Genomic DNA, 13032 nt, shown 5'->3' with positions numbered 1-13032 from the left:
TGGTGGCCCATTTATTTTTCTATTAACTTCAAAGCGGTAGTATTTTTCAAGACAATATTTGGAGCTCAATATTTCTGTTGGACGATAGTCTGACAATGGTATTTTGCTCCTACAGCCTAATCACGGTGGGTTAGTTGATAGGTTACAGCTAGGGCGCATATGAGCTCCCTTGTGGCTCTGTTTGTTTTGTGTCGCCCTCAATTTCTTTCCATTTAGCAGGGTTTCACTGTTCTCCAATTTTTTGGGAAAGGACTGGGCTTAACTTCAGCTTCTTATAACTGCCTGCTTGATTCTCCTTCTGTGTTTTGGGGTGGGTTCAGGGGATCCCACAGCGCTTCATTAGCTGTACTTTATGGAAACAGCTGTCATTGTCTGACAAGAAACCCGGTGACTGCTCTGGTAGCCTTTGTGCGGCTAGACCCCTCAACTCCGGAAGTACCTGACGTCTGTCCGGGGATACCCAAACATAATTCAGATTATCATCCTGTCTCCTTTATTTTCTCTGTACCCCGCCTCTTCCTCACTGGCACACGTTTGTGCCTTCTCACCCCACATGCTCAGAGTATATTGGTGAGGAAGTGTGGAATTGGCATCTGTGGTCCCTGACACGTTTCAATTCCTGATAATCCTCACATGTAAAGATTTAAGTTTTTAGTAACATTAAGTTTGAGATTATTCCTGCTTAAAGCGATACAAAAGGGGATGATGGACGGAGCGTTTGAGCAAAAGAACGGTGATGGATTAAACCCAGATCAGTTGACTGGGGGTGAGTGTTTGTATTGTCAACGCTCCGTCCATCATCACCTTTGGTTTTTCTTTGTTCGCCCTAAGTTGGCAGGGTATGCTCAGACGTGAGTCCCTTGCTCACTTTGCCACTGGAGTCAAGCAAGCCCGGCTGAAGACGGCTGTAATGCCAGAAACCGGTCCTGGGAAGCTTGATTCCGGTCCAGGGAAGACATGGCTTGGCAGTTCGGGCTGGACTGTTCCCATGAGGCACAGGGTCAGACTGATTTGCATATGGCCATGTCTGAACTGGGGTGGCGGACCTTTGGTTTTTCTTTGTTCGCCCTAAGTTGGCAGGGTATTTTCAGACGTGAGTCCCTTGCTCACTTTGCCACTGGAGTCAAGCAAGCCCGGCTGAAGACGGCTGTAATGCCAGAAACCGGTCCTGGGAAGCTTGATTCCGGTCCAGGGAAGACATGGCTTGGCAGTTCGGGCTGGACTGTTCCCATGAGGCACAGGGTCAGACTGATTTGCATATGGCCATGTCTGAACTGGGGTGGTGGAGTGAGCTAAAGAACGGTGATGAATTAAACCCAGATCAGTTGACTGGGGGTGAGTGTTTGTATTGTCAACGCTCCGTCCATCATCACCTTTGGTTTTTCTTTGTTCGCCCTAAGTTGGCAGGGTATGCTCAGACGTGAGTCCCTTGCTCACTTTGCCACTGGAGTCAAGCAAGCCCGGCTGAAGACGGCTGTAATGCCAGAAACCGGTCCTGGGAAGCTTGATTCCGGTCCAGGGAAGACATGACTTGGCAGTTCGGGCTGGACTGTTCCCATGAGGCACAGGGTCAGACTGATTTGCATATGGCCATGTCTGAACTGGGGTGGCGGAGTGAGCTAAAGAACGGTGATGGATTAAACCCAGATCAGTTGACTGGGGGTGAGTGTTTGTATTGTCAACGCTCCGTCCATCATCACCTTTGGTTTTTCTTTGTTCGCCCTAAGTTGGCAGGGTATGCCCAGACGTGAGTCCCTTGCTCACTTTGCCACTGGAGTCAAGCAAGCCCGGCTGAAGACGGCTGTAATGCCAGAAACCGGTCCTGGGAAGCTTGATTCCGGTCCAGGGAAGACATGGCTTGGCAGTTCGGGCTGGACTGTTCCCATGAGGCACAGGGTCAGACTGATTTGCATATGGCCATGTCTGAACTGGGGTGGCGGAGTGAGCTAAAGAACGGTGATGGATTAAACCCAGATCAGTTGACTGGGGGTGAGTGTTTGTATTGTCAACGCTCCGTCCATCATCACCTTTGGTTTTTCTTTTTTCATTATTCCTGCTTATCCAGATTCTGGGCCTCAAGTACAAAGAGGATTTTATGTTCACAAAACTTATGATTAGTATCATCACAATGACTGGGTTTGAGACTGATAAACATCTTCTTGATATGTACAAAACCCAATTTATGGTTTGTAAAAGGGGTTTACACCAAATTACACATCACTAACGTGGTGTGCAGGGAGCAGCCCCCTCTACTTGGGAGTTAAAATGAGATGCATCAGTTCCCTGCAGCTGCCATTGCAGGGCACTGATCAGATGTCAACACATCACACACTTCAAAGGGAGTGACATCTGATTCGCAGTGAGGAAGCCGCCCATCTAGGACAGCTCCCTAGAATGAGAGCTTCCCATTTGGGAATCATGTCAGGCATCCTCATGGAGAGGAGCCGGGGGCCTAGGGGACCACAACCTCCTCCTCCTGATGCCTTCACGAATGGGGAACAGTTTTTTGAAGAATCACCTATCTCTTTAGTCATCGCCATCTTATAAAATAGGATTCCTGTTTGGAAAAACAAAAGCAAGGATCGTGATTTGAATGGATGTTTTGCCACAGAACTTATTAATACATAGGACGTATCGCAAAATCACCGGCATACCTTAAAAAGTCGGGGGCATATTAGCAAGAACCTCATTTAAATTATCGCCGTTTTAGCGGCAGGAAACTGCCGCTAAAACGGCGATAATGGGCTTGCTAATATGCGTTATAGAATTCCAATAGAAGCCCAGGTTAGATGTGCAGGACATCTAACCTGGGCTTCTATTGGAATTCTATAATGCATATGAGCAAGCCCATTATTGGCGTTTTAGCGGCAGTTTCCTGCCGCTAAAACAGCGATAATTTCATCACCGGTCTTAATAATATACCCTCTAGTCACCAATATTCACAGCCTTTTAAGCAGCCATTTCTCTCAGGCAATCTTTTGTTTCTTAGGGTGATTTGGGTGTCATGAGCATAGCTGCAGCAAGCAAGTTAAGTCAAAATATTTTTATAAACAACTTTTTGGGCTTTTTACTAAAAAATAAATGTATCAATCAAAACCTCAAGTAATGAAAATACTTTGCAACACTAACGCACCCCCCCCTCTCCGTACTCCCAGGAGCCAGCATCTCTTCCAAAATAATCCTGTCTTCGACAACCACGTTTAGCATCATTATAGATGAGTACTATATAGTGCAATATCAGAAGTTAGATGTCCTCTTCTACTGGACCTTTAAACAGTAGCAGATACACTAGTCTCACAACACCCCCCAAATGTATGGTGTTAAGTGGACACAGTTGGTTCGACAGGGTGTCTCTTCCATTTTCTTGCATTTGTCCATGTCCCACAGCCACTTGCTCAACATTATTACTTTTTTATCTCTCTAATGACATGCTACACGGCTATTTGCGACAACCAGACCAATATGTAGCAACATTTTATTAGTTCTGGTAAATTCAAACTTCTCTATTAAGCTTGGAATAAAACCCCTTAGATCTAATTTCTATTTCCACCCAAACAGCTCCAAAATTAGATCTCCAGTATCACTCCAGACCTTTTTGTAACTCTGCTGTTCCATACGGAGTGGATAAAGAGGAGTCATATTTGCCCTCAGCATCTCTACACCTCAGACATGTGTAGGATTTACCTCATTTCCATTCTCAAAACCTTAGTTCCTTTTGTAATATGTATGGAGTGCTTGTATGTCTGAATATCATTGACAGAGATATTGTCTGACACAAATATTGTGTTCTATGTTTTACAAAAATATTATTGTATTGGCTGTAGATCTCCTATTATAAACTCCAATAAGGTGATATCTCTCTAAACTATAATTATAACACAACATTTTTGTGAGGCAATATTTGGCTATGGGATTCTGGTACCATACCATATGATGTGAGTAGTGAAGGGGAATCAGATGCAGCCCAGCTGAGATCGCTTCCTCACAATGTTCTTCTGTGTCTCGAGCTCTTCCTCTTTGATCATCTGACCTACCTGTTTCGTTTCTTTTCTCCATCTCATTCCAAGGATCTCTTTGGATTTGAGTCAGACCAGGTGTTTTGAGAACCCTGTCTTTTGTGAGGTTAAGTGATGGTACATCTCTCTTTCAGTGGTATGAGATCACTGAAATCCTTGGTGACTTTGATGGACAGGAGATGTATATACTAGACATAGTTGTGCAGATCAATGCAGTTAGTTACTAGTCTCTGAAGGATCCATTCTTCCACAATTGTGTGCCATTTTGAAATTGGGCTGCTGATCAGCTTCCCTTAGTTTGCAGTACACTCTATTTGTCTACAAGCCATGTGCATTAGATTAATTGTGAATATAATTAACAAATCAGCAGTTGTTTTACAAAATGGGACAAAGGCTCAATATGCTCAAAACTTATTTAATCACAGATCCCTCATACTATTAGGCTAAACCCAATCTAAATAATAACCAGTCATCTACCAGCATGGTTATATTAGTTCTGCACAATATGACGAGCCATGTTTAGCTTCCCCGTGTACCGTATTGTGCCATCAAGTCGGAACTCCATATTACAGCATCCACTCTAGCAACCAGTCTGTGCGCCTAGCCTTGTCCAACACTGGTACCCTGTAAACCTTTCTAATACTCGGTGCTCTATGGAGCAGGGAGGGGTCAGCTCATGCTCAGCTCGTCTCTTGGTGTATGACATAGTGAACAATACTTTTTGTTATAACTCAAGAAGCACTGGGAAGTTTAATGCTACCTTTTTCTGGGGTTGTTCCAGATGAAACCCTGCAAGGTCATATCTCCTTGTAAGTACACTCCACCTGCCACGCCTAAGAGTCTGTTATTGGTGCCTAATGATGAATACTGCTTTCACACGAGAATGGTACTTTTCCTTTCTCCATCTGATTAGAAAATGTTTCGTAAAACATGTTGTAGAAATATGTTGTTTAGATTAAGTTTTATTCTATTAAGTATTTCCTCTATATTGTATACTGTAATTGTAATGTTCTAGCTTCTTTAAAGAATGTTCTGCTGCTGCCTAGATACTGTGGAATGTACATTGATTTACTCTAGTGTTGGTATCTGTTGGAGCTGGCTGCTTTCAAGCTAGCTCCTCTTCCATGTAACCTACAAATAAACTACTCAAAACATCATCTGCTTCCTGGTTAATTACTACATTTATTTGGCGACAATCCTGGTGACATGGAGAACCCAGCATGCAAGACTGCTTCCATGAGACTGTCTTCTATCAAGCCTCAAGCCTCAACCTGACTTCTTCAATCTCAAGCCACAGCTTCAAGTTTGTTACTCCTGTATTTCCTCTAAAGCAGTTGATGGAGCAAGGTGATGAACAAGATTTTGTTCAAACTTGCAAAGTTAATCTCCCATAATAATATTAATTGAATTAATAAGCATGTGGTGAAATTACTAATCAACTTAGTATAAGAATTTATTCATCAGAACACGTGGGTTTAACTAATGTGCTTTATGTTGCAAACGCGAAGAAAAATAATAAACTAACCATGTCTATTGTCTTTGTCAGTATTAAATGTGGCTGTTTAGCTAATGGCATGTGCTTATTTTGTGTGCGTATGTTATGTCTTTTCTGTGACAAAATGCTCGCGGAGATTCGTCCAGTTCGAAAGAAGAAAGGTAAATATAATGCTGCTTGTGTGTGCTTTAGGTAACATAATTAACGGGTTTAATTAGTATTGGGGGAGGGTAACAGAATGGGTTTCAATTCTTTAATTAATTGATGTCTTGTGTTTGTTTAATAATAGTTTCCGAAAGTGAGGCCTAAAGATCGTTCAGAAAAATGGTTGACAGAGTGGCAGATACGAAAAGCTTGTCCAGAGTGGAGCCTTGTACATGCGCAGTTGTGAAGATTTTTACCATGCTGCCATCAATGTTTGAATAGCAGTTCTTTCGTTGTGCTGAACGTGCTTTCGGAGGAAAGGCCCAAGGACAGGAACCTGAACTGTCTGCCAAGGCTAGGTACTTAGATTGAAACTCGTGGAGAAAGTATCATTTTTGAGGAAGCCGAATGACATGGAAATGAGAGACAATAGGGCTTAAGAAAAGCCTGGACTTGGTCAAGAAACGGAAGTGACCTAATACTTTTATTGTGGACTGACACGAGACAGCCAATGAGAGGCTTGGATTTCTAAGAAAATATGTAGAATGTAGAAAGTTTAGTTAGAAAGAAAGGTATAAAACCTGACGTTATGGGCAGGAGGGCGCTTCTGGCTTTCCGATTCCTGAATGACGTGACGTGCTGTTGGACTCTTTGGCGCACGTAAGGACAGCAGACTTTAATGATTATTCCTTTCTAGGTGGAGCGAGTTTTAGACAGGGAAATAGAATTAGGGAATGGAAACTGTTATTTGTTAATAATTCGAGCTTTCTGATTTTGCTTTAAAAATGTCAGTCTAATAAGTCATTTCCTTATTAAATGCTGCTTTCTTATTTGCTAATAAAATAAAGATTCTTAACGAAAATGCTCTTTCTTGAATAATAAAGCTAATAAAAATTAGATTTGAAATGACAAGCTGGTCTTGTTTATTCATGATCTAGTTTCCATCAGTTGATCCATTCGCCTTAGTGGCCTAACTATAAATGTTATAAGTTTAAAACAATGGTGAGTATCGATAAACTGCAGTTGTATATAATTATGTAAATAAATTGTGAATAGTCCTGATTAATTAGGTCACATGATTCAGTTGCTCAAAAATTGTCTCGTTGGTTTATGGGCCTTTATATGTGTTATATGTTTAATGGTAAGTACTGAGGTGATAGATAGCGTTTGTGAGACAGTTTTTCATTAGGAGCGCTGGATCAATAACTTGGTAGCAGAGTCCGGTTACTATGGTAACTAGCATGTTACATGGTAATTACATAGGACTGATGACTAAAACATGTTAAAAGTTTGTTCAGTTGTTATATGTAGTCGAAAGGTTTTTTCCAGCAGTGTGAAAATTCCTGGTTTGCCGGCAAGAGTAGTGTGACAGGTGAAGTTACACAGTGCATTTGTTCTGTTTCAAAAAGTGGTATCGTCGTATATCACAAGTGTTGTGGACGTACAGCACAAGTTTAGGGATTTTAGGTACATAAGGTAAAATGTATAGTGAGGATTGTCTATGAAATTGTAGCTTTGAGTATAGGGACCTATGTCCTGTTTTAAAACTCACTGTGAAAAGAGTAGTAGAATTTATCTAAACTTGAGTGAAGGGTAAGGAAGCGTCGTTTATCTTACTGGCGAGTGAGGATTTCTATTGGTGGGTTAGAGTCCTACTAAAGATTCAAAGTATGCATGGTTAGGGATTTCCGATATGAATGTGCGTAAATGAATTTGTAATATTCGATGAAGTGAAACTCTGAATTGTTTTTATATGTGCATTCAGAGGGAAACAAGTTCGTTATTACCTGCTAGAAGGGTAAAGTAGCCTTACTTTATCGACGAATTTAAATATTCTGTGAAAATAGCGTCTATTTCTCGCAAAAGAATACTTGAATGTTTGAGAAAGCTATCTCTTTATTTTAGTGAAACAGACAAATGTTTTTTTTTTGTGGAGTTACTAACTGAATCTAATTGAAAGATTTGTAAATATGGCGCTGTGAAATTTTTTTGTAAAGGAGGTGTTAGTTTGAAGAGCAGAGCGAGGGACAGAGAAGCTGCAGCGGCAGTATACGTCACAGGTGTTGCGCTGTGATTGGCTAACATACGTCATAGTAGCCGTGCACTGATTGGTTCATGTGACGAACTCGAGCTTACAGCTGATTGGCTCAACCTGAAATACAGTAATTCTATTGGCTGAGCAGCATAGTGACGAGGCTTAACCTGATTGGCTTGTTGGTGAGTTTCGCGCACGGATTGGTTGAAATCACGGAACAACAAGGAAGTAGTTACGATCTTTTCCGAAGTAAGGGAAATTGTTTAAAAACATGGAATATTATTATATAAAGGAGAAAAAGAAACTTTCATGGTTTCAGAAATTGAAAAATAAAATTAAACCTGACAAGAAAATAGAGTATGCGAGAGCAACTGTTCAGGATTGGACAGTAACGATTGACATTCAATAAATCCAACTACAGGAACTGAGGACAACTGGAAGATTATGTATGGCGAGGAAATCATGGGGGCATCAATGACGGTGGGTGCGACAGGCCTGAGTGCTGATCATCCCCCGAAACCCAATTTAAAGTTAGTTATAAATTGTGGGGAGATTCCTACAATTGATTTGAACATAGGATCTGTGTGTGAAGGTGAGCAGGGGCTGCTTGTTGCTTCTACTGTATCTATTTTTAATGGAACAACTGAGGATACTGGGGCTGACATAGGTAAGCTAGTCTCATGGAATATAGCTGGGTTAGGCTCTAAACAGGAATCTCAGGAATGGAAAAGCTTTGTAAACACCTTTGATGTGTGCATTTTCCAGGAGACCTGGCTGTGTGAACCTTCTTTTTCCGAGGGTTACTTGAACTACTACATCCCAGCATCAAAGAGCCCTAAGGGGCGACCAATGGGTGGCCTTACTATTTGGGTTCGACAGTATTTATCACTTACTATCAAAGTAGTTGACACCAGAAGCAAAGACATTCAACTTATTAGAGTTGATCTGGGCTCTTTGGGTTGGCTCGATATCTATAACGTTTATGCCAGGGGCAACAGGAGAGGGAGGTCAGAAGTTTGTGTGGCTTTGGGCTCCCTCCTTCAAACCCACTCTCTGGATAATAATGTTGTGATAGCAGGTGATCTAAATAGAACTTTCGAACCTTTGGCTACCCAACATGACTTTTCTGGAGACGAGGAGGACAGGCACTGGGGCGTCCCTAAATTACACCTGAAACCTGTCACTCGTTGGACTGAGCATATCATCTCTTTAAATGCAATATGCTACGAAAGTAGTTTGAGGGCATTAAATGGGAGGACCTTGAGTGATAAGGCAGGGGCAAATACCTTCGACAACGGACAGCATAGGAGTAGAATTGATTACGTCCTATGTAGTCTGAAGCTCTGGGGTCAAGTGGTTGATATGGAGGTAAAATCTAGAATAGAAAGCGACCATAATCCACTGTGTGTTGAACACAAATGGTGGATCCTAACTAGCGTGGCTGTGTCACATGAGGTAAATAATGCCCCTTTGACTGTTCTGATATGCGCCGGTTAAAATGGGTATATGTCAAGGCTAACCAGCAGGCCATAGATAGTATTAACGTTCAGGTTGATGAAGCAGTAACATCCCTTGAGCAAGCAAATCCACCTGACCCAGGCAGCGGTAAAGCAACTAAAATCCACGAAAACCTCTTCTCAGATATCAGGGATCATTTCCAGAAACCTGCAAAGAGAGGTAGTGTGAGAAATCTTAAACCGGCCAAGTGGTACAACACCGAGTGTAGGAACACCAGATTAGCCTTAGGAGCTGGGATTAAGGGGAGGGATTTGGCGTCTATTCGCCTTGAGTATAAAAAAAGCATAGCAAATGCGAAGAAATTGTGGGATGAGCTCCACTGGCAAGAGTTAAAGGAGGCTAGTGATAAAAAAGATTCTAGGCTATTCTGGAACATTGTAAAATGGGGTAAGGGGGGTGCATCGGATCCTCCAAACAACAATGTATCCCAGGAGGACTGGGTCAACTATTTTAAGCCCCAGTACGCCGATACTCAGCCCAATAACTTGATGGACGGCTATAGGCCTTTCTATTATAAAGACAACTTATTTAGTAACAGCGAAGTTATGATGGCCCTGTGCACAGTGTCTAATGGTAGAGCTCTGGGACTAGATGGGGTGCCGGTGGATCTTTTTATCAACGACAAAGAGCACTGGAGCAAATATATTCTTCTTCTTCTTCTTAACCCCTTCCGCACATCAGCTCGTCATGAGTTGCGCCGCTCGCACGCTCATGACAAGCTCAGCTCGTCATGTAACGCGGCTTTTTTAAAAACGCCGCGCACAGCGGGAAAACCACTAGCGGCGATGTGGTTAATGCAGTTGCCCATGGCGCTAATGTACCGGCGTCATGGCAAGGCACAGTTATAATTCCTGTTTTTAAGAAAGGGGACAGATCCCAACCAGGAAATTATAGGCCCATAAGCCTAATTGACACCATCCAAAAGGTGATCGGTAGGGTGGTTATTAATAGACTTTTGGACTGGGCCGATGAGAACAACGCTCTGTCCCCATTTCAGGCAGGATTTCGAAAATCTATCAGCACGATGGACCAGGTCTTCCGTTTCATTCTATTACAGTGGAAGACTGAGTTACTGGGCAAGGGCAGCCTGTATGCGGCTTTTGTTGATTTGCGGGCTGCCTTCGACCTAGTCCCAAGGCCTAAGCTGTGGCAAGTGCTGAAGAACCTGGGCCTACCAGAAGAACTTTTGACATTGCTAATGAGGCTCCATGAGGCAAACTTTGCGAAGATCCAGTGGGGAGGGCATGGTATGGTCACTTCAGATTTCCCTGTTGAGCAGGGGGTACGTCAAGGTTGCTCGATGGCCCCCACGCTGTTCACGTTGTATATTAATGGTGTTATTGCCCGTATGTTGTCTGCAAACGTGGACGCCCCATCATCGGCTGGTACCAAGATACCCATTTTAATGTTTGCAGATGACACTCTGATTTTATCCAAGACCCCGAGTGGATTACAGCATGCTTTATCCATCTTTGATCAATTCTGTGAGGATCATGGCTTAGAAATCAATGTGGCCAAAACAAAGCAGATGGTTTTTAATCCTTGTCTTGGCCGTAGATCCCACATTGTCATGAATGGTCGTCATTTAGAGGTTGTCAATGCCTTTAAATACTTGGGAATCCACGTTTCAAATGACTTAAGATGGCCCAAACATATAGATATTGCAACCATAAGACACAAACAAATAGCCGGTGCCCTTGGCTCTGAGCACAGAAAATCCCTAACAAAACCAGTAAAACCAGCACTTCAGGTGTATGAGGCCAAAGCCCTCGGATCAACACTTTACGGTGCTGAGCTGTGGGGCTATGAGAATCTTCAGTGACTGCAAATTTGTACTGGCGTAGACTCTGGACTACACCTGAACTCATACATTACGCTGAAGGGTTCATGGACATTATCAAAGCAGATGTGTTTCACAAAATAGGATGGCTGAAATAACTTAGAAAAATGCTGGGTGTCCTCGGCCTCCACACGTTATGGGAAAACCCAGAGGGAGCCTCATTTCCATCTAAGACAGCCCTCAAAGAGATCTATTGGGAAAGGGTGGCCGAATGAACCTGGAACGACACTAGCACAGAGACTATGGCTGGAAGATTCCTGGAAGCGAAGTCCCTTCCCAGCCTCCAACTTTACTGGGATGTCATCACTAGCCCGAGGGATAGGAAGTTGTTCTTCCAGATCAGAGCGGGTGCCCTTCCCCTTAGATCTCTGACAGGCAGGTGGGGTGGCCCATCGATTAGTAATTGCCCTTCTTGTGGAGTGCATGATGAAACAGTTGGACACTTTTTATTTGCATGTAAAACCTATGCAGAGCCCAGACGCATTTGGCTTACCCCTATGTGCAAGAACCTAGGTACGACTAGCAGTGTGGTAGCCCTAAGAATTATACGTACCAGTTTTTCACTGCCTATAGTAACAGCCACTGCTAAATATCTTGGTTGGTCATGGTCCATTCGACAAAAGTTTTTAGGCAGATGATTGTAGACGACGCACTGCCAGAGTGTCTGTATTTTATCTGTAAAATTTTATCTTACAATGTAATTGATGTATTTTATCTGTTTTTAGCTTTAATTTTAAATACAAATGTTTTTTAATGATTTTTTTGATGATTGTAAATGCTTTTATGAGTTAACCTCGAATAAAGCAAATTTGAATTGAATTGAATTGATAATAGAAACGCGAGGTGGAAGATTACTTCATAGGTACAAAACACCTGAAGCTTATATGTTAGGTGAATATGGCTATCATACTTGTCTTTGGATTGAGAATTGGATGAAGTATACCGAGAATGATGGTGCATTAGCATGGCCAGAAGATGGATCTTTTAATATAGGGGTTTTGAAAAACCTAAGAGAAAGTATGACAAATCTTGTACCAAAGCCTAGACCTACTCAATTTGAGGCTTTAGCTGAATGGGAGGATGAAATGTTTGATTTAGAACGAGAGAATAGAGGAATACCAAGAGGTATTGGATTAGGTCTTAATAGAGAAACACATGAGGATAGAATGCGTCGATGGAGACGTGAAAACACATGTGAGGGTTTGTACCCAGTGAGAATGATTAATGAGGTAACTGGTCAAAAGAATGCCCAAAAGAAAAACAAAAATAGTGAAGAAAGCGAATTAGAAGATGCGGTTTTGGAAGAGATTTATATTACAAAACCGAAACCGCCACCTTTTCAACCCGTTTGTTCATGGTCTTCCCCAAGAACTCCACCAAGTTCTTCCCCAAGTGCCCCTCCAAGAGAAATTGTTGATGAGACACCTCCTAAATCAAATTCGAATAATAGAGTTACATCTGAAAGAGTAGAAACAAGATGTAATTCTAGTATATCAGATGAAAATAGAAATTATGCTGAAACTCCGGTTCAGAGAAATGAAACCCCAAGAAATGGAATGAGAACAGAAAGGTGTGAGGAATTACCAAATACCTCAGAATATTTTCGTTCAAAAGATGAATTAATACAGCAGTTAACTAAAAGCATAGAAGCAGTAACAGTACCTGTAACGATTGGACCTGTTCTTCCAGTATTTGATCAAAGAGAAGTTAGACATTCAGCTTTGACTGTTCCATTAAATGCAGAAATACAGAAAGTGGCTGAAAATTTTTATTCAGACTTATCTGAAATACAGCGAGAGAAAACAATGATGCCTGATGTAACTTTTATTCAAAGTCTGTCATGTAAAACTCCATCTGGTGCAGATTCTGATTCTGGAAGTCCAGAAAAGAGCTTGAATAAAATAGATTTATCACAAAGCCCTGAATCTAAAATACTTGATGTTGCAAAACTAAAAGCAGATATAGAAGAATTAATAATTGGAAC

Source organism: Lissotriton helveticus, chromosome 12 (assembly GCF_964261635.1).
Source record: "Lissotriton helveticus chromosome 12, aLisHel1.1, whole genome shotgun sequence".
Taxonomy (NCBI): Eukaryota; Metazoa; Chordata; class Amphibia; order Caudata; family Salamandridae; genus Lissotriton; species Lissotriton helveticus.
The sequence above is the reverse complement of the archived record's forward strand: the minus strand, read 5'-3'. Positions refer to the sequence as shown.